The following is a 24,149-nucleotide window of genomic DNA, read 5'->3' on the forward strand; positions in this document are numbered from 1 at the left end:
TCCCATTGACCACAACTCTCTGGCTTCTTTCCTTCAACCAATTCCCAATCCATCTCACTGCCTGATCATCCAGACCACAGCCACATCTGCTGGCCACAGGTCTTTTGATGCAGTCCAGCACACCTCTGGTTTCCTGCAGTACCAGCTTACATTGCCAGCTCATGTCCAGCCTTTCGTCCAGCATGCCAAACTTATGCTCCTCAGGGCTGCTCTCAATCCACTCAGTGCCTCTATACATGTTTGGGATTGTCCAGACCCAGGTGTAGCACCTTACATTTGGCCTCATCCAGCTTCATGAGGTTTGCACAGACTCACTTCTCAAGCTTGCCAGGGTGCCTCTGGATGGGTTCCTGCCCTCTAGTAAGCCATCCACACCACTCAAAGAATCATAGCATGATTTAGGTGGGAAGGCACCTTAAAGCTCAACCAGCTCCAACTCCCCACTACAGGCAGGGACACCTCTCACTAGAACAGGTCGTTCAAGGCCTCATCCATACTGGTCTTGAACACCTCCAGGGAGGGGACAGATACAGCCTCCCTGGGCAACCTGTGCCAGCTTAGTTTCATCCACAAACTTGCTGAGGGTGCCTCATTCCCACTGCCCAGGTCTCTGGCAAAGATATTAACTAATGCTGATCTCAATACAGATTCCTGAGGGAGCTCTCTTCTCTCTGATCTCCACCTGGACATTGAGCATGACTGCACCTCTTTGTGACCATCCAGCCTCTACCACTCAGTGGTCTTCTTGTCAAATCCATGTGTCTTCATTTTAGAGGTCATCCAGTCTAACCATCACCACAACCCCATCACAGCAATGGGGACTCCACCACCTCCCTGGGCAGCCTGGGACAGTGCCTGACCACTCTTGCAGCAAAGACATTTGTCCTAATGTCCAACCTAAACCTGCCTTGGTGCAATTTGAGGTCATTTTCTCTCATCCTATCATCTGATACTAAGGAGCAGAGCCCAACTCCCACCTGGCTCCAGCCTCCCCTCAGGGAGCTGTAGAGAGCAATGAGCTCTGCCTTCAGCCTCCTCTCCTCCACACTAAATACCCTCAGCTGCTCCTCCCTGGTCCTCTTCTCCAGATCGTTCCTCAGCTTCTTTGCCCTCCTCTGGTCCTGCTCCAGCACCTCAGTGTCTTTCCTGGAGTGAGCACCCCAAAACTGAGTCTTTTCAGGATGCACTCCATGTGTTCTTTCCATGGGCAAGCCAAGCTAGGCTGGTGTAAGAGGGTGTTTGCTAAGCTCTGTAATGCTGCAGCTTTGGGCCTTTTTATCCATCTTAAAAGATGCTCCTGGCAGCTGGGGATGATGCAGCAGCTCTCATGTCATGGCTGCACAGCTGTCACTTCCAGTCTGCTCAGCTGGGTGACAAGAGGCACAGCAAGGAGAGGTAGCAATGGGAACTCTACCACCCTCCCCAGGTGGATGCACTTACTGAGTATGCTGCAATTTGCACGCTGGGCACAGTACTGCTGGGTCAGGTACCCAGGGTGCCTGTGCCAGCATGTTGCTTGAAACAAGCCTTGAGCTTTCCAACAATGGTCCAGAGAGGTGTTAATTAGCAGGGCTCCCCAGCTTTAGCAGTGCTTCTTGCAGGCTGGTTTCCTGCAGAAATAAGGCTTGCACAATCATGGTGTCCATCCTTCCTGCAGTGAGTCCAGAGGAGGCCACAAAGATGTTCAGAGGGCTGCAGCTGCTCTCCTACGAGGGCAGGCTATGAGAATTTGGGCTCTGCAGCCTGGAGAAGAGAAGGCTTCCAGGAGACCTCGGAGTGGCCTTCCAGTGTCTGAAGAGGGCTACAGGAGGGCTGGGGAGGGACTACTGACCAGGTTTTGTAAGACAGGATGAGGAGGAATAGGTTTAAACTGGCAAAGGGGGGATTTAAACTGGATGTTAGGGAGAAGTTCTTGACAGTGAGGGTGGTGAGACACTGGCACAGGTTGCTCAGGGAGGTTGTGGCTGGTCCCTCCCTGGAGGTGTTCAAGGCCAGGTTGGATGAGACCTGAGTGACCTGTTCTAGTGGGAGGTGTCCCTGCCTATGCCGGTGGATGGAACCGGATGAGCTTTGAGGTCCCTTCCAACCTAAACCATTCTATGGTTCTTCCAGCCCCAGAAATTCCCAACCCTGGCTGGCAAAGGAGATTGCTCTGATGGCTGAGCAGAAGTCCCAGAACTGATTTTCTACAAGCACTGGGGAAATGAGTGGCCAAAGGAAGAGTCCTGACTGACTCACAAGGTAGGGCAGCTGACCCAGATGGGCACCAGGGAGAGCAGCAACAAATGACACAGAAGGAAGCTTGGGAGGCTTGCAGTGGGGAAAACTAGAAAAGGAAAAGCTAAAGTATGCAAATAGGCTGTAATTAACTTCACTTGGTCAAGTGGCCTGTTGAGGAAGTTTGTACCTCTCCTGCATTGTCCAAATGCCTTCTAGTCCTGTGTGTCACTTTCACAGATTCATGGAAGGGTTTGGTTTGGAAGGGACCTTGAAGATCATCCAGTCCCAACCCCCTGCCATGGGCAGGGACACCTCCCACCAGCGCAGGTTGCTGAAGGCTTCATCCAACCTGGCTTTGAACACCTCCAGGGAGGGAGCAGCCACAACCTCCCTGGGCAACCTGTGCCAGTGTCTCCTCACTCTCAATTTCTTCCTCATCCCCACCCTCAATCTGCCCTCAAGCTTCAATCCATTCCCTCTCATCCTGTCAGTACAAGTCATTGTCAAAAGTCCCTCACCAGATCTCCTGTAGTCCCTTCACTGGAGCCTCCTCTTCTCCAAGCTGAACAGCCCCAGGTCTCAGAGCCTGTCCCTATTGAGGAGGTTCTCCAGCCATATGAGTGTCTCTGTGGCCTCTTGAACACTCTCCAGAAGCTCCAGGTCCTTCTAATGCGGGGCTCCCGGAAATGGAGACAGTACTGCAGGTGTGGTCTCAGCAGGGCAGAGTAGAGGAACAGAACCTCCCCCCTGTGCCAGTGTTTCACCACTCTCCTCCTGCACAGCTTCCTCCTGAGGTCCAACCTAAGTCTGCCCTGCTCCACTCTCAAGCTATTGCCCTTGGCCTAACCTCCAGGCCTTTCTGAACAGTCCCTCTCCAGCCTGCATGTAGGTCCCCTTCAGATATTGAAATGCAACTCTGAGGTCTCCCTGAAGCCTTCTCTTCTTCAAGCTGAACAGCCCCAACCCTCCCAACCTGTCCCCACAGCAAAGGTTCTCCAATGCTCTAAGCATCTCTGTGGCCTCCTCTGGACCCTCTCCAGCAGTTCTCTGGTGTTGTGGACTCCAGAGCTGGCCCCAGCCCTGCAGGTGAGGTCTCAGCAGAGCAGAGGGGCAGGATCCCCTCTCTCCATCTCTGGCCATGCTGCTTTGGATGCAGCTCAGGCTGCCCTTGGCCTTCTGGGCTGTCAGTGCCCATTGCTGGCTCCTGCCCAGCTCCTCACCCACCAGCACCCCCATGAGGAAGCATCCAGAGGTGAGTAAGTCTTGCTGCCCAAACCCTGCTCAAATGTGGTTCTCGTAGGAATACTTATTCTAAGGAGGAAATGCAGAGGAGTGGCAGTGCTGCCTTTGCCAGAGCAGGCTGGCATCAAAGCTCTGCCAATGCAGCCTGGACTCTGAACATACATTCTCCACACCTAGCAACTTGGAGTGAAGCATCCTCCAAAATCTCCTCCTGCCTTTGCTGCCTGTACATTGCAGCTTGGTACTGCTGGCAAGATACTTGTAGCACAGGCTTGTTAGAGAAAAGGTCAAGCTCGCTGCTCTCCTGGTCTGATCTAGAAAGAAATCCTTTGGAGAAATAAGAGTTTTCCTTCGAGATTTCTTGGGAAATAAAAGATCTTTTAGCGTTAATTAGCATTAGTCTCTTCCCTTGTGCTGTTTTCATGAAGGATTAGTCTCTGCTTTTACAGAAGCTATTAAAATAGGGCTGTTAGCATCTTCTGTGAAGCGTCCTCTTTTAAAATCAACCTTGAAATGTACTGAAATCTTCCTTCCACTTCCTTGAGAAGCAAAGGGAGCAAAGAAAGAGCTCCAGCCGTGCTGACCACTGGTTGCATTCAACTTGCAAATGTGACTCTTCAGCTGTTGCTCTGTTTTCTACCCAAAGGATTCTTTGTTGTGTGAGTGTGCACATTGTGGGGCTGATCTACAACTTGGGGGCACAAAATGTTGTAGGAGATATATATTAAAGCAAACCACCAAAGCACTGCTCTCTGCAATGAGAGGAAGATGCCTACCCTTGGAGTCTTGAGCATGCACCCTTCTGCAGAAATAGCTGGTTCCAGCTGGAGCTGAGGATGACAGAGCTCCCCAGCTCCAGAAGGACCGGGAACTACTGGAGAGAGTCCAGCAGAGAGCCCCTGAGCTGCTGAGGGCACTGAACATAACCTTGTGAGGAGAGGCTGAGAGCCCTGGGGCTGTTCAGCCTGGGGAAGAGCAGGCTGAGGGGCATCTCAGCAATGCTGAGCAATAGCTGAAGGGTGAGTGGCAGAATGGAGCCAGACTTCTCAGCCTGGGCAGGGGACAGGGCAAGGGGCAGTCAACACAAACTGGAACCCAGGACCTGCCACATGAACCGATGGTAGAGATTCTGCCCCTTGAAGGTGGCAGAGCAGTGGGACAGGCTGTCCAGAGAGGCTGTGTGGTCTCCTTCTCAGGAGCCATTCCAGACCCACCTGATTGTCTTCCTGTGTGATCGACTCTGGGTAACCCTTGCTCTCGCAGCAACCTTGGACTAGAGGATCTTCAGAGGTCCCTTCTAAGCCCTGCTATTCTGTCATTCTGTGATGAATGGCCTCTGATGACTTGGAAAGGTCGAAGCTGTCTGCACCAGTCCTGGGGGAGCTACAGGGATGGGCCTAGCTGCTTGTTCAGGCTCCATTACCCAGGCGCTCGTTTTGTATCTGGACCTTCAAAGCACTGCAGGTTGTTCATGTTCCCAGGGTGGGAGCTTTTGCTTTGGGGAATGAAGTGAGAGGGCATCTCTAGAAATTGAGCAGAGGAGGGTCTTCAGTGTCTCTAAGGCTTCATTCATTTGCTGGGGGTGTTCAGCCTGGAGAAGAGAAGGCTCTAGGGGGACCTTAGAGCTGCTTTCCAGTACCTGAAGGGATCCTCCAAGAAGGCTGCAGAGGGACTTTTCTAGAGCCAGGCCAAGGGGGAATGGTTTGAAGCTGAGGCAAAGCAGGGTTAGGCTGGAGCCAAGGAAGAAGTTCTTCAGTAGGAGGCTGCTGAGACTCTGGAACAGGCTGCCCAGGGAGGTTGTGGTTGCCTCCTCCTTGGGGATGTCCAAGGCCAAGTTGGATGAGGCATGGAGCAACCAAATGTAGTTCATAGAGGTGTCCCTGCCTGTGGCATGGGGGTTGGAGTAGAGGATCTCTGAGGATCCTTCCAATCCATTCACTAGAAGCCTGTTCTTACTTGTGAGTATTGTGTGTTAGTACTGACAGGGGCTCTTGTGCCCAGCTAATCCTCCCTCTACACTTACTCTTAAGACTATACAAGGCCCATAATACTCACAATAATCCTTAAATGAAAATCCTGGAGGTGACATGCAGGAGACCAATACCTCCAAATTACTGCTACAGTTCACAAGTCACATGCCAGGATGTTAGGGGTTGGAAAGGACCTCCATAGATCATCAACCTCATGCCAGAGCAGGACCAGAGAATCTAGGACAGGTCACACAAGAATGCATCCAGATAAAGCTAGAAAGGCTTCAGAGAAGGAGCCCACAACCTCTCTGGGCAGCCTGTGCCAGGGCTCTGGTGCCCTCACTGTAAAGAAGTTCTTCCTCATGTTGAGGTGGAGCTTCCTGTGCTGCAGTTTCCATCCATTACCCCTTGTGCTGTCCCAGGGCACAGCTGAGCAGAGTTTGTCCCCTCCCTCTTGACCCTCAACCCTTATATATTTATAAACATTGATTAGATCCCCTCTAAGTCTTCTCTTCACCAGAACAAACAGCCCCAGGTCTTTCCTCACAGGGCAGTGCTCCAGCCCCTTCATCTTTGTAGCTCTCCCTTGGACTCTCTCCAGTAGATCCTTGTCCCTCCTGAAGTGGGGAACCCCAAACTGGATGAAGTATTCCAGGTGAGGTCTGAGCAGGGCAGTGTAGAGGGGGAGGAGAACCTCCCTTGATTTGCTGGCCACAATCTTCCTAATGCCCCTCAGGACCCCACTGGCCTTCTTGGCCGCCAGGGCACGTTGAAGTCCTTGATGGTGGAGTTGCTGTTTGTGCACTGGGTACATTCTTCCTCCTCTGACTGATGGTGTTGCCAGTGAGCTAGATCCAAAGTCCTAATTGCTGCCTCTCTGCTCACTCTTTCTTGGAGTGGACTGGGCAAAGAGGATATGCTGGGTCAGGCACAACACGTTTTGATGTGCTTCTCAGTCTGTCCAGTTCTGGGCTCCCTAGTTCAAGAGAAACAAGTAACAACTGCTGAGAGTCCAAGGAAGAGCTACAAAATTGCTGAGGGGCCTGGAGCATCTCTCTGATGAGAAAAGGCTGAGAGCCCTGGGGCTGTTTAGCCTGGAGAAGAGCAGCCTGAGAGAGGCTCTGATCAGTGCTTGTCACTTACCCTTTAGATATGGATAAGAGGAGGAGGTCAGTGCCCAGTAACAGGACAAGGGGATGTGGGCACCCACTGGAACACAGGATGTTCTGTATGAACATAAGGAAAGGATCTTTACTATGAGGATGCTGCAGCAGGCTGCCCAGAGAGGCCATGGAGTCTCCTCCTCTGGAGAGATTCCAAACCCACTTGGACATAGAATCATAGGATCAGTCAGGGTTGGAAGGGACTACAAGGATCATCCAGCTCCACCCCCCCTGCCATGGGCAGGGACACCTCACACTAGATCAGGGTGTCTAGAGTCTCATGCAGCCTGCCCTTAAACACCTTCAGGAATGAGGCTTCCACCACCTCCCTGGGCAACCCATTCCCGGGTCTCACCACCCTCACGTTCATGGGCACCCCGCTCTAGGTGAACCTGCTTTAACAGGGGTTCAGACTAGATGGATTTCAGAAGTCCCTTCCAAGCCTCACCATTCTATGATCCTGTGGATCATTTTCTACTGCCCCCCCCCTCCAGTTCAAAGCTGTCTCCCCACCCTTCTGCAAAGTTTCTTAGGGTGATTAAGTTTTCCTTGGTGCATCAAAGCAACAAACTCAGCTGACTCCTTCAAGCAGCCTGCACCTGTGACAGGAAGGATTATATTAAAGCTGCCTTGTGCAGCATGTAGGGATGAAGTATTGTTCTCCAAACTCAGATATGGGATTAAGTACTAGATCAAAGAGAAGGGCAAGGCTGCTTGTCAGAGCATTGTGCTGGCGGTGCTACAGGAGGCTTTATTGTTTCACACGGTGCAGAAACAGGAGTGGGTTCTCGTCATGCACAGTGGGGTTAGCTTGGCTGTTCCTCATTGCTTACCACTTCTGTCAGCTTATTTCCCTTCATAGTTTATCATAGAATCAACCAGGCCAGAAAACATCTTTGAGATCAAGCCCAATGTGTAACCTAACACCATCTGATTGGCTGAACCATGGCACCAAGTGCCACATCCAATCTCCTTTTAAGCACTTCCAGGGAGAGTGGTTCCACCACCTCCCTGAGCAGCCCATTCCAATGTCCAGTCACTCTCTCTGAAGATTTTTTTTTTCCTGACACCCAGCCTGAACCTCCCCTGGCACAGCTTGAGGCTGTGTCCCTCATTCTGTCCCTGGTTGCCTAGGAGAAGAGACCAATCCCCACCTGGCTACAACCTCCTTTCTGTGGCAGGTGGAATGCTTGGGAAAGAAGCTAACATCTCCCTAGGTGTTGATATCCCAGTGCTAGCATGGATGGCACTGCCAAGCCAATGGTGCTGCCTCTGCTGCACAGGCCATCTCAAGCCCTCTGGCAGTCTCTGCTGTTGCAGTACCTTGCCACTGAGAACAATCAGTGTTCTGCCCTCTCTTCTGGTACTGTCTCCACAAACCTCTAATTCTTTGTTCTTGAAACTCTCCTCCTTTATTTGCTTGCCTCCTGCTTCCCTTTCTGCTCTCTTGTTGCTCCTCTCATGTCTAGTATGAAGAATATTTCTACCTCTCCTTCCCTATGTCCTTTATCTGCTTCTCTTTTTTCACTCTTCCTCTTGCAGCTCTTTCCTTCTAGCTGCCCATCTTCACCTTCAAGTGCTCCCACCAGCTGTCTCTTCTACTCTGTCCATCTGTTGCCCTCTTATTTCACCTTCATTCCTATTCTTTTTCCGTTTACAATACCTATCCATTACACCTAGACATTGCATGAGGCACTTCCACAAGCACCTCCAAGGCTATTCCAGTACCTTCCATTTACAATACCCATTCATTCCACTAGGATGTTGCAAGAGGCCCCTCCACTAATGTCTCCAAAGCTACTTCTCTAACTTTTATTTGTGGTTTGCTCCAGTGAACTCCTCAGTTACAGTAGCTACAGGGAAAAATGGGCTTTGTTTGGTCTGTGGCTCTTTTGCTTCCTCCTGTTGAGGAAGAAATGAAGAGCTGGCAGGAATCAGAGTGTCATGCAATGTGTCAGCTATTAAGGGAGTATTGAGAGAGTGTTAAGTGACTTGAGATGCGGAGGTTTTTCAGGGTTATTTGAATCATATCTGAGAGGTGGGGATCAGGATGAAGGTGCCAGGCTTTGTTTAGTGCTGCCCCATGACAGGTCAAGGCACAATAGGTCCAACCTGGAACCCAGGAGGTTCCACCTCAAGATGAGGAGAAAGTTCTTTTGTGTGAGGGTGCTGGAGGCCTGGAGCAGGCAGCCCAGAGAGGTTGTGGAGTCTCTTTCTCTGGAGCCTTTCCAACCCCACCTGGATGTGTTCCTGTGTGACCTGCTCTGTCAGGAGGTTTGGACTGGGTGATCTCTGGAGGTTCCTTCCAAGCCATAAGATCTTGTGATTCTGTGTGCAATATATGAATCAAAATATCCTCTGCAAGCTGGCGCAGCGCTCAGTGTCGCAGGGATATATGTGAAGCCAGTGGACAGAGGAGTGAGGTGTAGCTGCAACCTGAACATAACCACACAAGCAGGTGTTTAACATGTGTCTGGCAGCTGACAATTGCCACCACACAGAGGAGAGCTGGATCAGTTCTGGTACTGTTTGAGCAGCAGAAATATTGCTGCTTCTTAGGCTGCCAAATAGAAAGAAGTCTACAGGATCGCCCTATAGACTGAGGCTTTAAAGTCTTTGGGTTTGGGACTCCTCCTCTAACCTGTGATTAGTTCTCAGCTCTAATAATTCTATCATGGATTGATAGAGTGATTTGGATTGGAGGGAACCTTACTAGTTCCAAACCCCTGCCATAGGCAGGGACGCCTCCCACCAGCACAGGTTGCTCAAGGCCTCATCCAGCCTGGGCCTGAACACCTCCTGGGAGGAGGTAGTCACAACCTACCTGGGCAACCTATGCCAGTGTCTCCCCACCCTCGGTGGGTGCCAAGAATTTCTTCCTCATTTCCAGTCTCAATTTGCCCTCCACAAGCTTCAATCCATTCCCCCTTGCCCTGTTCCTATGAACCCTTGCAGAAAGTCCCTTCCCATCTTCCTTGTAACCACTTTCAGGCACTGGAAGCCTGGATTCCTCCTTTCTCAGTTAAATTAATCTTCTCATTCTTTGCCACTCCTTAGCTGAAAGGATAAGCTCTCTCTTACTCTTCCTCATCTGGCTACTGCCCTTTTCTTCTCCTCATGGATGTTCTAGCAATACCAATAACCCACATTCTCCTGGGCTGCAGAGTAGAAAAGCTCTTAGAGAAACTCCATCAACCAAACTGGGGGCAATTGTTAGTCGTGGTCATAAAACATTTTATGGATGAACTGGAATTTACAGCTCTGGCAGAGACTCTTGGCACAGTCTGTGCCAAAACTGTGAAGCCATCTAGAATCATGGGCAGCTGCAGAACAACCTGAGAGCCTGCCTTTTGTCACCCTGGTGTGTCACTTCTGATATTAACTAGGACAGTGTGATGCAGTATTTTGCCACCTCCTGCTGCTGTTTCTCATCTTTAATCTGAAAGCTCAGGATTCTCTATCATAAAATACTGCAGCTCACCAGCTCCCTTGATGAAGAGGATGCTTGTTCTGCTATCTGGAATTATAGCTCTCACCAGAGCAACTTCTTTTAAGGGCAATTCAAAAGTATCTATGGCATCTCCACCCTTGGAAAGATTCAAGGTGAGACTCAAGAGGGCTCTGGGCAACCTGCTGTAGTTGAGGGTGTCCCTGCTGACTGCAGGGAGGGTTGGACTGGATAACCTTTGGCGGTCCCTTCCAACCCAGCCCACTCTGTGATTCCAATGTCTCCACAAGATTTACTGAAGAAGGCCCAGCAGAGTGTCACAGGCAGGGGCATGGGGCACAGCACTGTTGTGTTTCCAGGCTACCCAATAGTGGTTTCCACTGTAGTAAGCATAGAGTTGGAAGAGACCCTCCAAGGGCATCTTGGTCAACCCCTGTGCACTCAGCAGGGATACCTCCAGCTAGAGCAGGCTGCACAGGGACACAGTAAGGCTGAGCTTGAATGTCTCTGAGCAGGCAGCCTGCACTAGTTGAGGATGTCCCTGCTGACTGCAAGGGCAGGGGCTCAGACTGGATGAGCTCTGGAGGTCCCTTCCAACCCAGCCCATTCTGTGATTCCCTGGCATGAGAAAAAACAGGCAGAGCAGATGGAGAAACTAAGGCATGTGGCAAATCTTAAAATACTGTGGCATGCTCACAGTCTTCCTCCTGCAGGCTTCAGAGATGCCCTTGGACAGCAGATGTCCTCAATTACAGCTGTGTTTAACATATCCTCCTTCTAAAAAGAAAGGCAAGATCTTAGCCTTTTCTCTTAAATCAATTTAATCCTTTGGTTACAGTTAAGCAACTTCATTTTTAAGGATTTTTTTTGTGTGTTCCACTTTGATTTAGTGTTCAGGATTATTGCAATTAGCTTTTTAGAAGTCCTGGTTATGTGCTCACTGTTTCTTGTCCTCCAGGATTAATTTTTTTTTTAAGTTCTTTCTTTATTTTTTCCCCTCTCCCAAGCATTAGAGGTTAATCACATCATACAGGACCTCCAAAACAACGGAGGGATGGACCTCCTAGAGTGGGTTCAGAAGAGGCCATAAAAATGCTCAGAGGGCTGGAGCAACTGTGGAGAGAGGCTAGGAGAGTTGAGGTTTTCAGCTTGGAGAAGAGAAGGCTCTGGGGAGAGCTGAGAGCTGCATTTCAGTATGTGAGGGGGACGTATATCTGAGGGGCCTGGAACACAGACCCTATGAGGAGAGGCTGAGGGAGCTGGGGTTGTTTAGCCTGGAGAAGAGGAGGCTCAGGGGTGACCTCATTGCTGTCTGCAACTACCTGAAGTGACATTGGAGCCAGGTGGGATTTGGCCTCCTCTCCCAGGCAACCAGCAACAGAACAAGGGGACACAGTCTCAAGCTGTGCCAGGGAAAGCACAGGCTGGATGTTAGGAGGAAGTTCTTCAGAGAGAGTGATTGGCATTGGAATGGGCTGCCCAGGGAGGTGGTGGAGGCACCGTCCCTGGAGGTGTTTAAGAAAAGCCTGGATGAGGCACTTAGTGCCATGGTCTAGTTGACTGGCTAGGGCTGGGGGATAGGTTGGACTGGATGAGCTTGGAGGTCTCTTCCAACCTGGTTGATTCTATGATTCTACAGGCAGGCAGGGTAGGGACCGTTTAGAGTGATAGAATGAGGGTAAATGGTGTGAAAGTGGAACAGGGGAGATTTGGAATGATAGTATGTCAGATTGGATGAGACCCCAAGGACAATCTGGACCAACCTTTCTAGATGAAAATGTAGTGGAAATGAGCTGGGCCAGCACCCTGTTGAGCTGTGTCTTCAAACTATCCGATGCAGGAGAATCTACTTCTTCCCTTGGGAGATGATTGCAATGTCTAACTGAAAGCCTCTACCTGTCCAGTCAGATTAGGCAGAGGTCTTGGTTTTCTGGAGCTTCTCCAGTCTTGCTTGTATCCCTTGGGCAGAGGATGGCAGTGAGAGCAAAGCAGGTCTACACATGGAGTGTAAGGAAAGGAAAGCAAGACGAGGGCCATGCAGTGGTATCTCCTTCAGACACTGTGGCAAAGCAGGCGGTTACTGAACAGAGCACCTCAGCTGTCAAACTTGTTGCTGCTTGTTGATCTTGTCCTGCCCAAGGTCAGAGCTTCAGTGCTGGTCCAGGGGCTGACTTGAGCAGCTCACCAGGACTGCTGGGGTCTGGAGGCTGTGTGAGCTCTCTCTGCTGTTACTGTGCTCTCTCAGAGAAGAACACTGCTTAGAACCATAGAATCATAGAGCTGTTGAGGTTGGAAAAGACCTCTGAGCTCGTCCAGTCCAAGCACTCACCCAGAGCTCACAGTCCCACCACTGCTGCTCAGCCACTGCACCACATCCACCTGGCCTTGAAATCCCTCCACCACTTCCCTGGGCAGCCTGAGACAGTGCCTGAGAACCCTTGCTGGGAAGAGATTGCTCCTGATACCCAACCTGAACCTCCTCTGACACAACATGAGGCCATTTTCTCTTGCCCTGTCACTTGGTGCATGTGAGAAGAGGCTGACTCCCATCTGGCTCCAGCCTCCTCTGAGGTAGTTGTAGAGGGTGATGAGGTCTCCCTTCAGCCTCCTCTTCTGACAACTAAATGCCAGTAGGTGGGCAAGAAACCTCAGAGATTGAAGGGGTCCTTCAGTGATGGGACAGACTCTCTTCCTAACAGCTTTTGCCTTCATGTCAAGCCCAAGCTTATCAGTCTGAATGACAATCACAGATTTGTAGGGATATTAAAGCTCATCCAGCTCCAACCCCCTGCCATGGGCAGGGACACCTCCCACCAGTCCAGGCTGCTCAAGGCCTCATCCAGCTTGGCCTTGAACACCTCCAGGGAGGGGACAGCCACAGCCTCCCTGGGCTACCTGTGTCAGTGTCTCAGCACCCAGGTTGAACAATACCAAGGTGCTTAGCACAGCTCTTGTTCCTGCAGCAGTTTCTTCAGTTCATCTCATCCCCTGACACTCTGCTGGCTGCCAGAAACAGAGGACTTTGTCCTGGCTCCCAGATGCTGAGCAGATGAAGATATTCTATGGAAACTGTGTCTAGTTTTGGACCCCTCAATTTAGAAAAGATCTTGAGGTGCTGGGAGGTGTTCAGAGAAGGGCACCAAGGCTGGTGAGAGGGCTGGAACACAGCCCTGTGAAGAGAGACTGAGGGAGCTGGAGGTGTGAGGCCTGGAGAAGAGGAGGCTCAGGGCAGACCTCATTGCTTTCTACAACTACCTGAAGGGAGGTTGTAGCCAGGTGGGGATGGTCTCTTCTGCCAGGCACCCAGTGACAGAACAAGAGGACACAACCTCAAGCTGTGCCAGGGCAGGTTTAGGCTGGATGTTAAGAAGCTAGAGCGCTTGGCATTGGAATGGGCTGTCCGGGGAGGTGGTGGAGTCCTCATCCCTAGAGTTGTTTAAAAAGAGGCTGGATGAGGCACTTGTTGCCATGGGTTAGTTAATGACAAGGTGTTAGGTGATGGGTTTCAACCAATGATCTCAGAGGCCTTTTCCAACCTGGTTAATTCTGTGACTCTGTGAAAACAGTGTGCAGATGCTTTCTCCTTCACCCTCACTCTTTTCACACTCAGAGCTTCCTTAAATTCTTGCTTTATCTCTTTTCCTCATCCTCCTGTGTTTAGACAAGCATCACTTGCACACTCTCCCATAAGGACATTTTCCATGTGCTGCTGTTTCCACTCTCAGCAGGTCTATTGCTTATCTGGGAGCTCTGGCTTCCCTTTGTTCCCCAAATACACCGATCTGTCAGCAGCTGCAACAAGCAGAGGCCTCTTGGAGGAGGTGGCTATGGCTGCTAGGTGCAAGAGTCTGCTGTCACTGTTAGAAGCTGCTCTTGGATGGAGGCATTTCCACATGTAGTTGGTTGAGTCCATCGGAAGATTTGCCCAGGATGATCTTCAACAGCAGTTTGGTTAGTCTGACTATGCCATCTCCAGACATGGTGGGAGATCTTCTTTTGCCTCTTTCTTTAAATCTGATCTTGATTTTTTTTTTCCCCCCTTGTAACATAGAATGGAAAGAAGGGGCCTTAGAGGTCATCTGATTTGCCTGGAAAGGAATTAGTGCTCCAGGATATTTCCTATTTCTCCTATAGCCTTCTGAGATTCTTAGCTCTGTTTGAGAAGAGTTTTTCTTGCTGCATAAAACTGTGTCATGTTGGGAAGTCCAAAAGGAAGGCATGGGTGTGGAACTTAAGTCAGGGGCCAGGAGAAGACTGTGCCACTTGGTGAACCCGTGCTTGGCCAGAAACCACTCGCTTGTTAGGCATGTTCCTGCAAAGAGTGGAAGCCAAAGCATGGAAGACATTGGAAGGAACAACAGCAGGCACCAGTACAGACTAGAGTACATCCTGCTGGAAAGCATCCCCATGGAGTGCTGGTGGGCAGCAAGTTCTGCATGGGGCAGCAATGTGCCCTTGTGGCCAAGAGGGCCAAGGGCCTCCTGGGATGCAGCAAGGAAAGTGTGGCCAGCAGGGATAGGGAGGTATTCTCGCCCTTCTGCTCTGCCCTGCTCAGACCACACCTGGAATGCTGTGTTCAGTTTTGGGTTCCCCAGTTCAAGGAAGAAAGGGATGTACTGGAGAGAGTTCTGTGGAGTGCAGTGAGGGTGATAAAGAGATTGGAACATCTGTCCTACAAAGAGAGGCTGAGAGCCCTGGGGCTGTTCAGTCTGGAGAGGAGGCTGAGAGGGCATCTGATCAATGTCTATTAATATCGGAGGAGTGGAGGTCAGGATGAAGGTGCCAGGCTCTGTTTGGTGGTGCCCAGTGACAGGACAAGGAACAATAGGTCCAACCTGGAACCCAGGATGTTTCACCTCAAGGATAAATTTCTTAGGTGTGAGGGTGCTGGAGGCCTGGAGCAGGCTGCCCAGAGAGGTTGTTGAGTCTCCTTCTCTGGAGACTTTTCAACCCCACCTGGGTGTGTTCCTGTGTGACCTGCTCTGGGTGATCCTGCTCTGGTAGGAGGTTTGGACTGGATGATCTCTGGAGGCCCCCTCCAACCTCTACCATTCTTTGAAGCCACATCCATGATGAACAACCATTCATAGAGTCATAGATTGCACTGGGTTTGAAGAGGACCATGCAAGGGCATCTCGTCCACTCCCTGCACTCAGCAGGGACACCTCCAGCTAGAGCAGGCTGCACAGAAACACAGCAAGGTTGAGACCCTGTCCTTGTAGACATTCAAGCTCAAGCATAGCCCTGGGCAGCTTGTGCCAGTGTCTCACTACTCTGCTTGTGCACAACGTCCCCCTGAGGTCCAACCTAACTCTGCCCTGCTCCAGTTCCAAACCATTGCCCTTGGCCTGTCACTCCAAGCCCTTCTGAACAGTCCCTCCCCATCCTGCCTGCAGGTCCCCTTCAGATATTGAAATGCAGCTCCATGGTCTCCCTGGAGCCAGGTCGAAGAGCCCACATTCTTTCAGCCTGTCTTCATAGAAGAGGTGAACCATGCTGAACATCTGTCAAGGGGGCTTCAAGACTCCTGAATCCCATCCAGGTTGTGGAGGCCTCCTCTTTCTCTTTGAAGTCATGCTCAGATATTTCTAGATTTTGCAGTTCCTTTCCACGTAGAAGTGGTGAAGCTTTTTTTTTCCCCAGCCAGTCTATTCCTCAGCATATGTAATTTGACAACAGCAAGCTAAGGCAAAGCTGCAGTTTTTAATGAAGCCATATGTCTCTGCAGACCTACCTTGTTCCATGCCCAAAAGCTGCCTTCCAAATGCCACCTGCCTTTATCTGCACTGCCAATCACATCCCCGAGGGCAGCAGCTATGTGCTGAACTGCTGCCCTTGGGGGATCAGGGATGGGTGTTCACTGGTGCGCTGTGGAAAGCTTGTTTGAACAGCTTCAGGTCTCCACTCCCATCTGCGAGCCTCTGTGTTCACGCAGTCTGCTGCGAAGTGGCTTTGTAACAGCAAATAAAAGCTCCCAGGACCCACGTTCTCTCGAGGCAGGTATTTGCAGCCACCTGACAACCCCGAGGACATGCCCCAGGGGTGCATTTGTCAGGCAAGCTCCCCAGAAAGAAAAAGAAAGAAAAGCGTTTAGTCACTTTTGTGATGGGCTTCACAAAGGCAGCTGGATCGTGGGGAACATCTCCTGTGGGGCTCCGGGATAAACATCATCTTTCACGGAGCTTTTTCAACACACCTTAACGTGCCTTTTATTCCCCAAAGCACAGCAGGGCATCTTTTAAGGGCAGGAAATTCTGTTTAATGGGTTTCAGAGTCTATTTGAAGCCCAGCACAGACTGGCTCAGCTCTGCCTTAATTCTGCCTGGGCTTCTCAGGAGAAAATGCTTGCTAGGAGGAAGGAGAGGGCTCTTAAGATGCCTTTTGATGTGGTGATGAAACCATCGTTGCATTTTGTATTGCAGCAGGCCTGCCGCTGTGCTTTATTTCTACTTTTTAATGCAGTGCCATTTTATGTGGCAATAAAACTAATACACAGCATATAAAGGGGAAAAGAAGGGGGGAGGGGGGGGAAGAAAAAGGAGGACTCTGGCAGCTGGTTTAGAGAAGTGATTAAAATTTAAAAGGCAATTTGCCAGTAGGAGGAAACAAAATAAACTCATTATTTACCATGGCTACATCCTTAATAGAGTGTGGAAATTATTTTATTAATGTTTTTGGTGTTTCAGAGGGTGTTTTTCTTCTTGACAACTGCAAAAAGCTCTGCTTCCTTGCAGGGAAAGAGGTTTTCTCCCAGTTAAGGCTTGCTGTGGCAAACCCAGTTGCTCTGGCAACTGCTTTCCACCCAGAAGGTAACCTTCAAGAAACAGTTCTCTCCCTCCATTCGGGGTCAAAATATTTGTGAGTCAGGCTTGGTTTACTCTAGGTGCTGGTGGTGTCTCTTCTGAAAAGGAATCTGTGCAGAGAAGTTGGACCTGCAGGTCCCTGGAGCATTGCAGGAAAGCCACAGCAAAGGCCTGGGCTGACTTCTGAAAAGGGTCCTCAGACTTTTCAAAGCCTGGGAGGTGTCACCATCGTAGATTCATGGAATGGGTTGGGTTGGAAGGGACCTTAAAGATCATCCAGCTCCACCCGCCCTGCCACGGGAAGGGACACATCACACCAGCACAGGTTGCCCAAGGTCTCATCCAGCCTGGCCTTGCACACCTCCAGGGAAGGGGCAGTCACAGCCTCTCTGGGCAACCTGTGCCAGTGTCTCCCCACCCTCTCTGTAAATAACTTCTTTCCAACCTGAGAAGCATAAAACGGTTTAGGTTGGAAGGGACCTCAAAGCTCATCCAGTTCCAACCCCTCGCCATAGGCAGGGACACCTCCCACCAGAACAGGTGACTCAGGCCTCATCCAACCTGGCCTTGAACACCTACAGGGAGGTTGTGGAGCACAGAATCACCCAATGTGATCAAAGATCACATTGGGTGATTCTGTGCTCCACAACCTCCCTGGGCAACCTGTGCCAGTGTCTCACCACCCTCCTTGTCAAGAACCCTTTCCTAGCATCTAGTTTGAATCTCCCTCTGCCAGTTTAAACTTGCTATCCCTCACCGTGTCACTACAGGACCTTGTCAGTAGTCCCTCTCCAGCCTTCCTGTAGGCCCCCTTCAGATACTTGAAGCCCACTGTAAGGTCTCCTCAAAGCCTTCTCCAGGCTAAAGAAAAAGAGGCTCCCTTTGCTGTGGAGTTAAGAGTCACAGAATCACAGAATCTTAGAGGTTGGAAGGGACCTCAAGACATCATCCAGCCCAACCTTCCTGCCAAGGCAGGATCACCTAGGGTAGCTCACACTGGAATGCATCCAGGCAGGGTTCGAGAGTCTCTAGAGATGGAGACTCCACAACCTCTCTGGGCAGCATTCCCCAGGGCTCTGTCACCCCCACTGTAAAGAAGTTTCTCCTCATGTTGAGCTGAAACCTTCTCTGTTCCAGTTTGTAGCTGTTGCTCCTTGGCTCGTTGCTGCTGACCACCCAAAAGAGATTGGCCCCAGGCACTTGACACCCACCCCTCAGATATCTGTACACATGGATCATGTTCACAGAATGGTTGCAGTTGGAAGAGACAGAGATCATCCAGTCCAGCTCCCCTGCCAGAGCAGTGTCACCCAGGGCAGGGCACAGGGACACATCCAGGTGGGGCTGGAAAGGCTCCAGAGAAGGAGACTCCACAACGTCTCTGGGCAGCCTGCTCCAGGCCTCCAGCACCCTCACACCAAAGAGCTTTCTCTTCATCTTGAGGTGGAACCTCCTGGGTTCCAGCTTGGACCTGTTGTGCCTTGTCCTGTCACTGGGCACCACCAAACAGAGCCTGGCACCTCCATCCTGACCCCCACCCCTCAGGTATTGATAGACATTGATCAGATTCCCCTCTCAGCCTTCCTCTCTCCAGACTAACCAGTCCCAGGGCTCTCAGCCTCTCTTCACAGCAGAGATGTTCCAGTCCCTTCATCATCCTCTTATCTCTCCATTGGACTCTCTCCAGCAGGTCCCTGTCTCTCTTGAACTGGGGAGCCCAGAACTGGACACAGCATTCCAGGTGTGGTCTGAGCAGGGCAGAGCAGAGGGGCAGGAGAGCCTCCCTAGCCCCCCCGGTGGGGCTGTACCCTGCCCTGCTCGCAGGGCTCCTTCCCGCCCAAGCGCCCCCCGCGGTCGGTTCCAAGCGCAGCCAGCCCTGCCCCCGACACAAGGAGTGCAGCCGCCGAGCCTCGGCTCTGACCGGGCTCAGGTGGGTGCTGCCTTTCCAAAGGAAGGATCGGGGAGAGAGAGCTGGAATAGCAATGGAAGCCTCAGACGTTCACTGTGTCCAGATTAGATCCGACGTTAGGCAGAAGTCTTCCAGGGCGAGAGCGGTCAGGCAGCAGCATGAGCTGCCCAGGGAGGCGGCGGAGTCACCGCCCCGGCTGTGTGTCAGGGTCCTGCGGAGGTGGTGCTCGGGGAGATGGCTCAAGGCGAGTCTGGTGGGGCAGGGCTCTGGGCTGGGCTTGGCCATCCTGAGGGGCTTTGCCAGCCTGGGTGTTTCTGCGATCCTGTGGTCAGTGTGCAGGTAAATCACAGCGGGCCTCCGCTCGGGCCTGGTCTGGGCTCCTGCTGTGAGTGAGCGGGGGCTGTCTGCAGAGAGCAGGGCCTGGATTTTAACTGTATCGCCCGAGGCCAGAGCTTCAGCGTGGCTCCGGGGGCTGACCTGAGCAGCTCACCAGGGTCTGGAGGCTGTGTGAGCTCTCTCTGCTGTCACTGCACTGTCTCAGAGAAGAACACTGCTTAGAACCATAGAACCACAGACCTGCTGAGGCTGGAAGGGACCTTTGAGATCATCACCACTCACCCAGAGCTCACAGTCCCACCACTGCTGCTCAGCACCACATCCACCTGGCCTTGAAATCCCTCCTCCACTTCCCTGGGCAGCCTGAGACAGTGCCTGAGAACCCTTGCTGGGAGGAGATTGTTCCTGATACCCAACCTGGACCTGCCCTGGCACAGCTTGAGGCCATTTCCCCGTTTCTGTTTCAGTAAATTGAGGGGGGTGGGGGGGGTGGGGGGCATGTGTGTCTTTCTGAAGAGAACAGGGCCCCAACTTGTAGGACAGAGCACGCTCAGTAGACTACTGAATATTAACTTCTCCACCCAGAGAAGTGAAGAAGCTCATCTAAATGCACAATGCAGGGGGATTACATGTAAAGGGGGTACATGGAATCTCAGAATCAAGCAGGGTGGAAGAGACCTCCAAGCTCAGCCAGTCCAACCTATCCCCCAGCCCTAGCCAGTCAACCAGACCATGGCACTAAGTGCCCCATCCAGGCTTTTCTTGAACACCTCCAGGGACGGTGCCTCCACCACCTCCCTGGGCAGCCCATTCCAATGCCAATCACTCTCTCTGACAACAACTTCCTCCTAACATCCAGCTTTGACCTACCCCTGCTCAACTTGAGACTGTGTCCCCTTGTTCTGTTGCTGGTTGCCTGGAAGAGAAGACCAACCCCACTTGGCTTCAACCTCTTTTTCAGGTAGTTGTAGAGAGCAATGTGGTCTGCCCTGAGCCTCCTCTTCTCCAGGCTGAACACCCTCAGCTCCCTCAACACGTAGTAGGCGTATGGGGAAGGCTGTAAATCCCAAGAATCTCAGCCAATGGGGAGTGGGAGAGGGAAGTTTGTTGTGGGAATTTAGGATAAAAGGGAAGCTGTGCCTTCCAGCAATTGGAGAGACCCCACCCTCGGGTTCTATTCCATGGACTCTGCCTTTATTCAAATAGAGTTTTGCAGGACTCCTCTCTGTTGTGAACACACTTCTGGATCAGACTAATTTTCCTTACAGTTCCCTCCTGCACATGTCCAGTGATGGCCTTGTAGGTGAATCCTCAGAGTTGAACGTTCGATTGCTGTCAGACACCTTCCTTGCCCACTGTAAAATTCCCCTCACATCCCACCCTGAGGAGAGAGCCTCCCATTCTTCAGCTGCCCTATGCTGCTCTAATTAGCTGAAGCAAAATTGCTTCCCTTACCTCAGGCTCATGTCGGCTCTCAATCGCCCCTCTTCCAGCCTCAACCCATTCCTTCTCATCCTATCACTACAAGCCCTTGTCAAATTGCCCTTCCAGGCTCTCACAAACAGCAGAAAAGAGGAAAATCATTACCAAGGTCCTGGTGCAACAGACCTAGGGTTAGGATGTAAAACCATTCACAACAGATCTGTGACCTGGCCCTTCTCAGCCAGACCTTTATATCCAGGCTGAAAACTAGGCAACTTGTGAGACACTGGCACAGGTTGCCCAGGGAGATTTTGAATGCCCTCTCCCTGGAGCTGTTCAAGGCCAGGCTGGGTGAGGCCTTGAGCAACTGGGACTGGTTGGGGGAGTCCCTGGCCATGGCAGCGGGGTTGGAACTGGATGATCTTCGAGGTCTCTTTCAATCCAAACCTTTCTATGCTCCATGAATCATCTGGCACCTGAACCAGCTGGGAGAAACTGTGCTCCTGGGAGCTGTGGCAACCTGGGAAGGTTTTAAATTCTTTGTAAACTGACTTAGCACAAAGATTTCTTCTGACAAAGAAACAGCTCTTAGGTTTTGTTAATTGGATTGCGAGGAAATTAAGACCCGAGTTGTGTTAATTGGTTGTGCTGAGACGTCTATTGATTGAGCAATTAGGCTGTCATTACAAGAGGATGCTTGTGGCAGCTGATTGCTGGGCTTGGCCCTATTGATGCAGGGATGTTGGAGCCTTTTACTCGTTTTGGCAACTGCTGCTGGAAGAAGGTACCCGAAAGTATTGAAGCAGAGGAAGACAGCGCCGTGAGTAGCCCTTGGGGTACACATCTGGCGTGTGCTGAGTGCAGGCAGGGATGAGATGGATCTCCCCTCATTTCGGCTAGCTGTCTGGCTGACTTACTGCAGAAGGCTGGGAGTGCAATAGACGTCACAAGGTCTGGTGTTGTAAGAACGGTTCCTTAATCTCGCTAGTCAAAGGACATTAGTGCTGCTTTCTGCCTTTGCACGTGGCTTCTTGTGTTCGTTTCAGTGGAGCAAAAACCACAACTGGAGCAGTTTGTTGCTTCAAGTCTTGGAGTTAATTTCATCCAGGCTTAACCTTAGCCTAAGTGACTTTCTCTGACGGGTGTTTAAAGTGCTCTGCTCCAGAGGCTGACCTTTCCTTTTTCTAACAGCTGGCATACAAAGTTGTTGTCATGAACAGCTGCAGGCAGTGCTTGGGTACTGGATTCAGTTTTGGGGCCTTCACTCCATCAAAGGCATTGAGATGTTGGAGCAGATCCAGACAAAGGCAAGGAAGCTGGTGAAGGGCCTGGAGAATAAGGCTGGGGAGGAGCTGCTGAGGGAGCTAGGGGTGTTTAGTGGAGAGAAAAAGAGGCTGAGGGGAGACCTCATTGCTCTCTGTAACTCCTTGAAAGGAGGTTGGAGTCAGATGATGGTTGGGCTCTTCTCTCCAGTACCAAGAGATAGGAGGAGAGGAAATGGCCTCAAGTTGTTCCAGGTGAAGTTTAGGTTGGAGATTAGAAGAGACTTCTTTCCTGAAATGGTTCTCAAAGCCTTGAGCACGTTGCCCAGGGAGGTGATTGAATGTCCATAGCTGGAGATGGTCCAGAGGGGCAGAGATGTGGTGCAGAGGGACATGGTTTAGCCTCAGCCTTGACAGGGTGAGAGAGTGGCTGGACTGGATGAGCTGAAAGGAGCTTTTTGATTGGAAACAACCTGTGATTTTCTGCATTTCTGCTGGTGGTTTTGTTTTAAATTTAGCCATGCTGTCAGCTAAGGAAGTGAACAATATTTGGCCAGTTCAGTGGAGCAGAATGTAGTGAAACAGTGCAAGCTGCAGAAACAAATTGGATTCTTACTAGAGCCTGCTGCAGACCACTTGGCTTGGGGCCCTTAGGTCTGGGGTTCCTGCACTGACATCCTGTGCCCATCTATCTGGGCTAGACAACTCATCCTTCTTTCCATACCAGCTGTAGGAACCTGGAGAATATCATAGTTAATCTATTACTGGAATGCTAGGAGTACCCTGCTAGCCTAATCCTGTCTCTACACCGAGTAGGATTTGAGTGCCAGGTGTTTAGAGCTTCCCTTCCTGGGGAGAAGAGATGCCCTCCAGCCTCCTTTTGCCTCCCATGCCTGAACAGAAGGAAAGGAAAAGGAAAGGCCTGATGACCTTTCAAGGGGAACTGCTGCTTGGGGTGGGAGGCCCAGAAAACTCTGCCTGCTGTGATTGAGTCTTCTCTGGTAGGTCTGAAAGGGCTTCCCATGGTGGACACCTTGTAGAACATCTTTCCTTCGTAGCTTTTGAGTTTGAGTCAATGGTTTGGTGGGGGTTTGGTTTTTTGTCTTGTTTTAGTGAAGATATATTTAATCTATTTCTCTTTGTCCAAAGAAGAGCAATTAGACTGATGCAGGGTCTTGAATGCAAGTCCTGGGAGGAGCAGCTGAGGGAAGTGGGGTTCTTTAGCCTTCAGAAAAGGAGATTGCAGGGAGACCCCATCACCCTTTGCAGCTGCCTGAAAGGAGGCTGGAGCCAGGTGGGAGTTGGTCTCTTCTACAGTAAAAAGTGACAGACTAAGAGGAAATGGCCTCAAGTTGCACCAGAGGAGGTTTTAACAGGGCAGTAGAAGAGACTTCTTCCCTGGAAGGTTTCTCAGGCACTGCCCCAGGCTGCCCAGGGAGGTGGTGGTGTCACCAACATCTCTGGATTTGTTTTGAAGATGCAGAGATATGGTTCTGAGGGCCGTGGTTTAGTGGTAGCAGCTAAGCAGCAGTGGTGGGATTGTGAGCTCTAGAAAAGGAGTTGGAATTGATGTTGATCTCAGAGGTCTCTTCCAGCCTCCACCTATGATTCAAAGATTCTTTGTACCAGTCTCCCCACGGGCAGCTTTCACCTGCACATCTAGGAGACAGCAGAGTCCTTTTGGACAATGGTTGCACTCTTAGGTACCCCTGATACCAAGAGCTAAAGCACAAGGCCTGGCTGTGAGGAAACACAGGGTAACCTGGATGCCCTGCCCCAGGTATGCTGTGAAAGCCACTTGAAACCCTGAGAAACTAAAATATCCCAACTGGGGTTTGTCTAGATAGGAGTCTCTCCTCCAAGCAGAGATTACCCTGAGGGTGAGCTGCTCAGAGCTAATCATAGAACCTTAGAGGTTGGAAGGGACCTCAAGGCAGGATCACCTAGGGTAGCTCACACAGGAATGCATCCAGGCAGGGTTTGAGAGTCTCCAGAGAAGGAAACTCCACAACCCCTCTGAGCAGCCTGCTCCAGGCCTCCAGCACCCTCACTGTAAAGAAGTTTCTCCTCATGTTGAGCTGAAACCTTCTCTGTTCCAGTTTGTAGCTGTTGCTCCTTGGCTTATTGCTGCTGACCACCCAAAAGAGATTAGCCCCAGGCACTTGACACCCACCCCTCAGATATTTGTACATATTGCTCAGATCTTCTCTCAGCCTTCTCTTCTCCAGGCTCTTAGTCTCTCTTCATAGGGGAAATGCTCAAGTCCCCCAGTCATCCTCGTGGCTCTCCATTGAACTGTTTCCAGTGGGTCCCTATCTCTCTTGAAGTGGGGAGCCCAGAACTGGATACAGTATTCCAGGTATGGTCTCAGCAG

General features: G+C 51.1%; 1 long non-coding RNA gene across 4 annotated transcripts in view; it reads left to right on the forward strand.

Annotated features, from left to right (window-relative positions):
- LOC135176843 (uncharacterized) overlaps positions 1-24,149 on the forward strand; it is a 100,912-nt gene that overhangs the window by 12,604 nt on the left and 64,159 nt on the right. Inside the window, exon 1 of one of the 4 annotated variants that reach the window (XR_010302855.1) lies at positions 21,241-21,333. The exons of the other annotated variants lie outside the window; for them this stretch is intronic. This is a non-coding gene — a long non-coding RNA (uncharacterized LOC135176843). Of the gene's footprint in view, positions 1-21,240; positions 21,334-24,149 lie in introns of those variants that run through there. 4 annotated transcript variants of the gene reach the window in all.

Source organism: Pogoniulus pusillus, chromosome 7 (genome assembly GCF_015220805.1).
Source record: "Pogoniulus pusillus isolate bPogPus1 chromosome 7, bPogPus1.pri, whole genome shotgun sequence".
In the NCBI taxonomy this organism is placed as follows: domain Eukaryota; kingdom Metazoa; phylum Chordata; class Aves; order Piciformes; family Lybiidae; genus Pogoniulus; species Pogoniulus pusillus.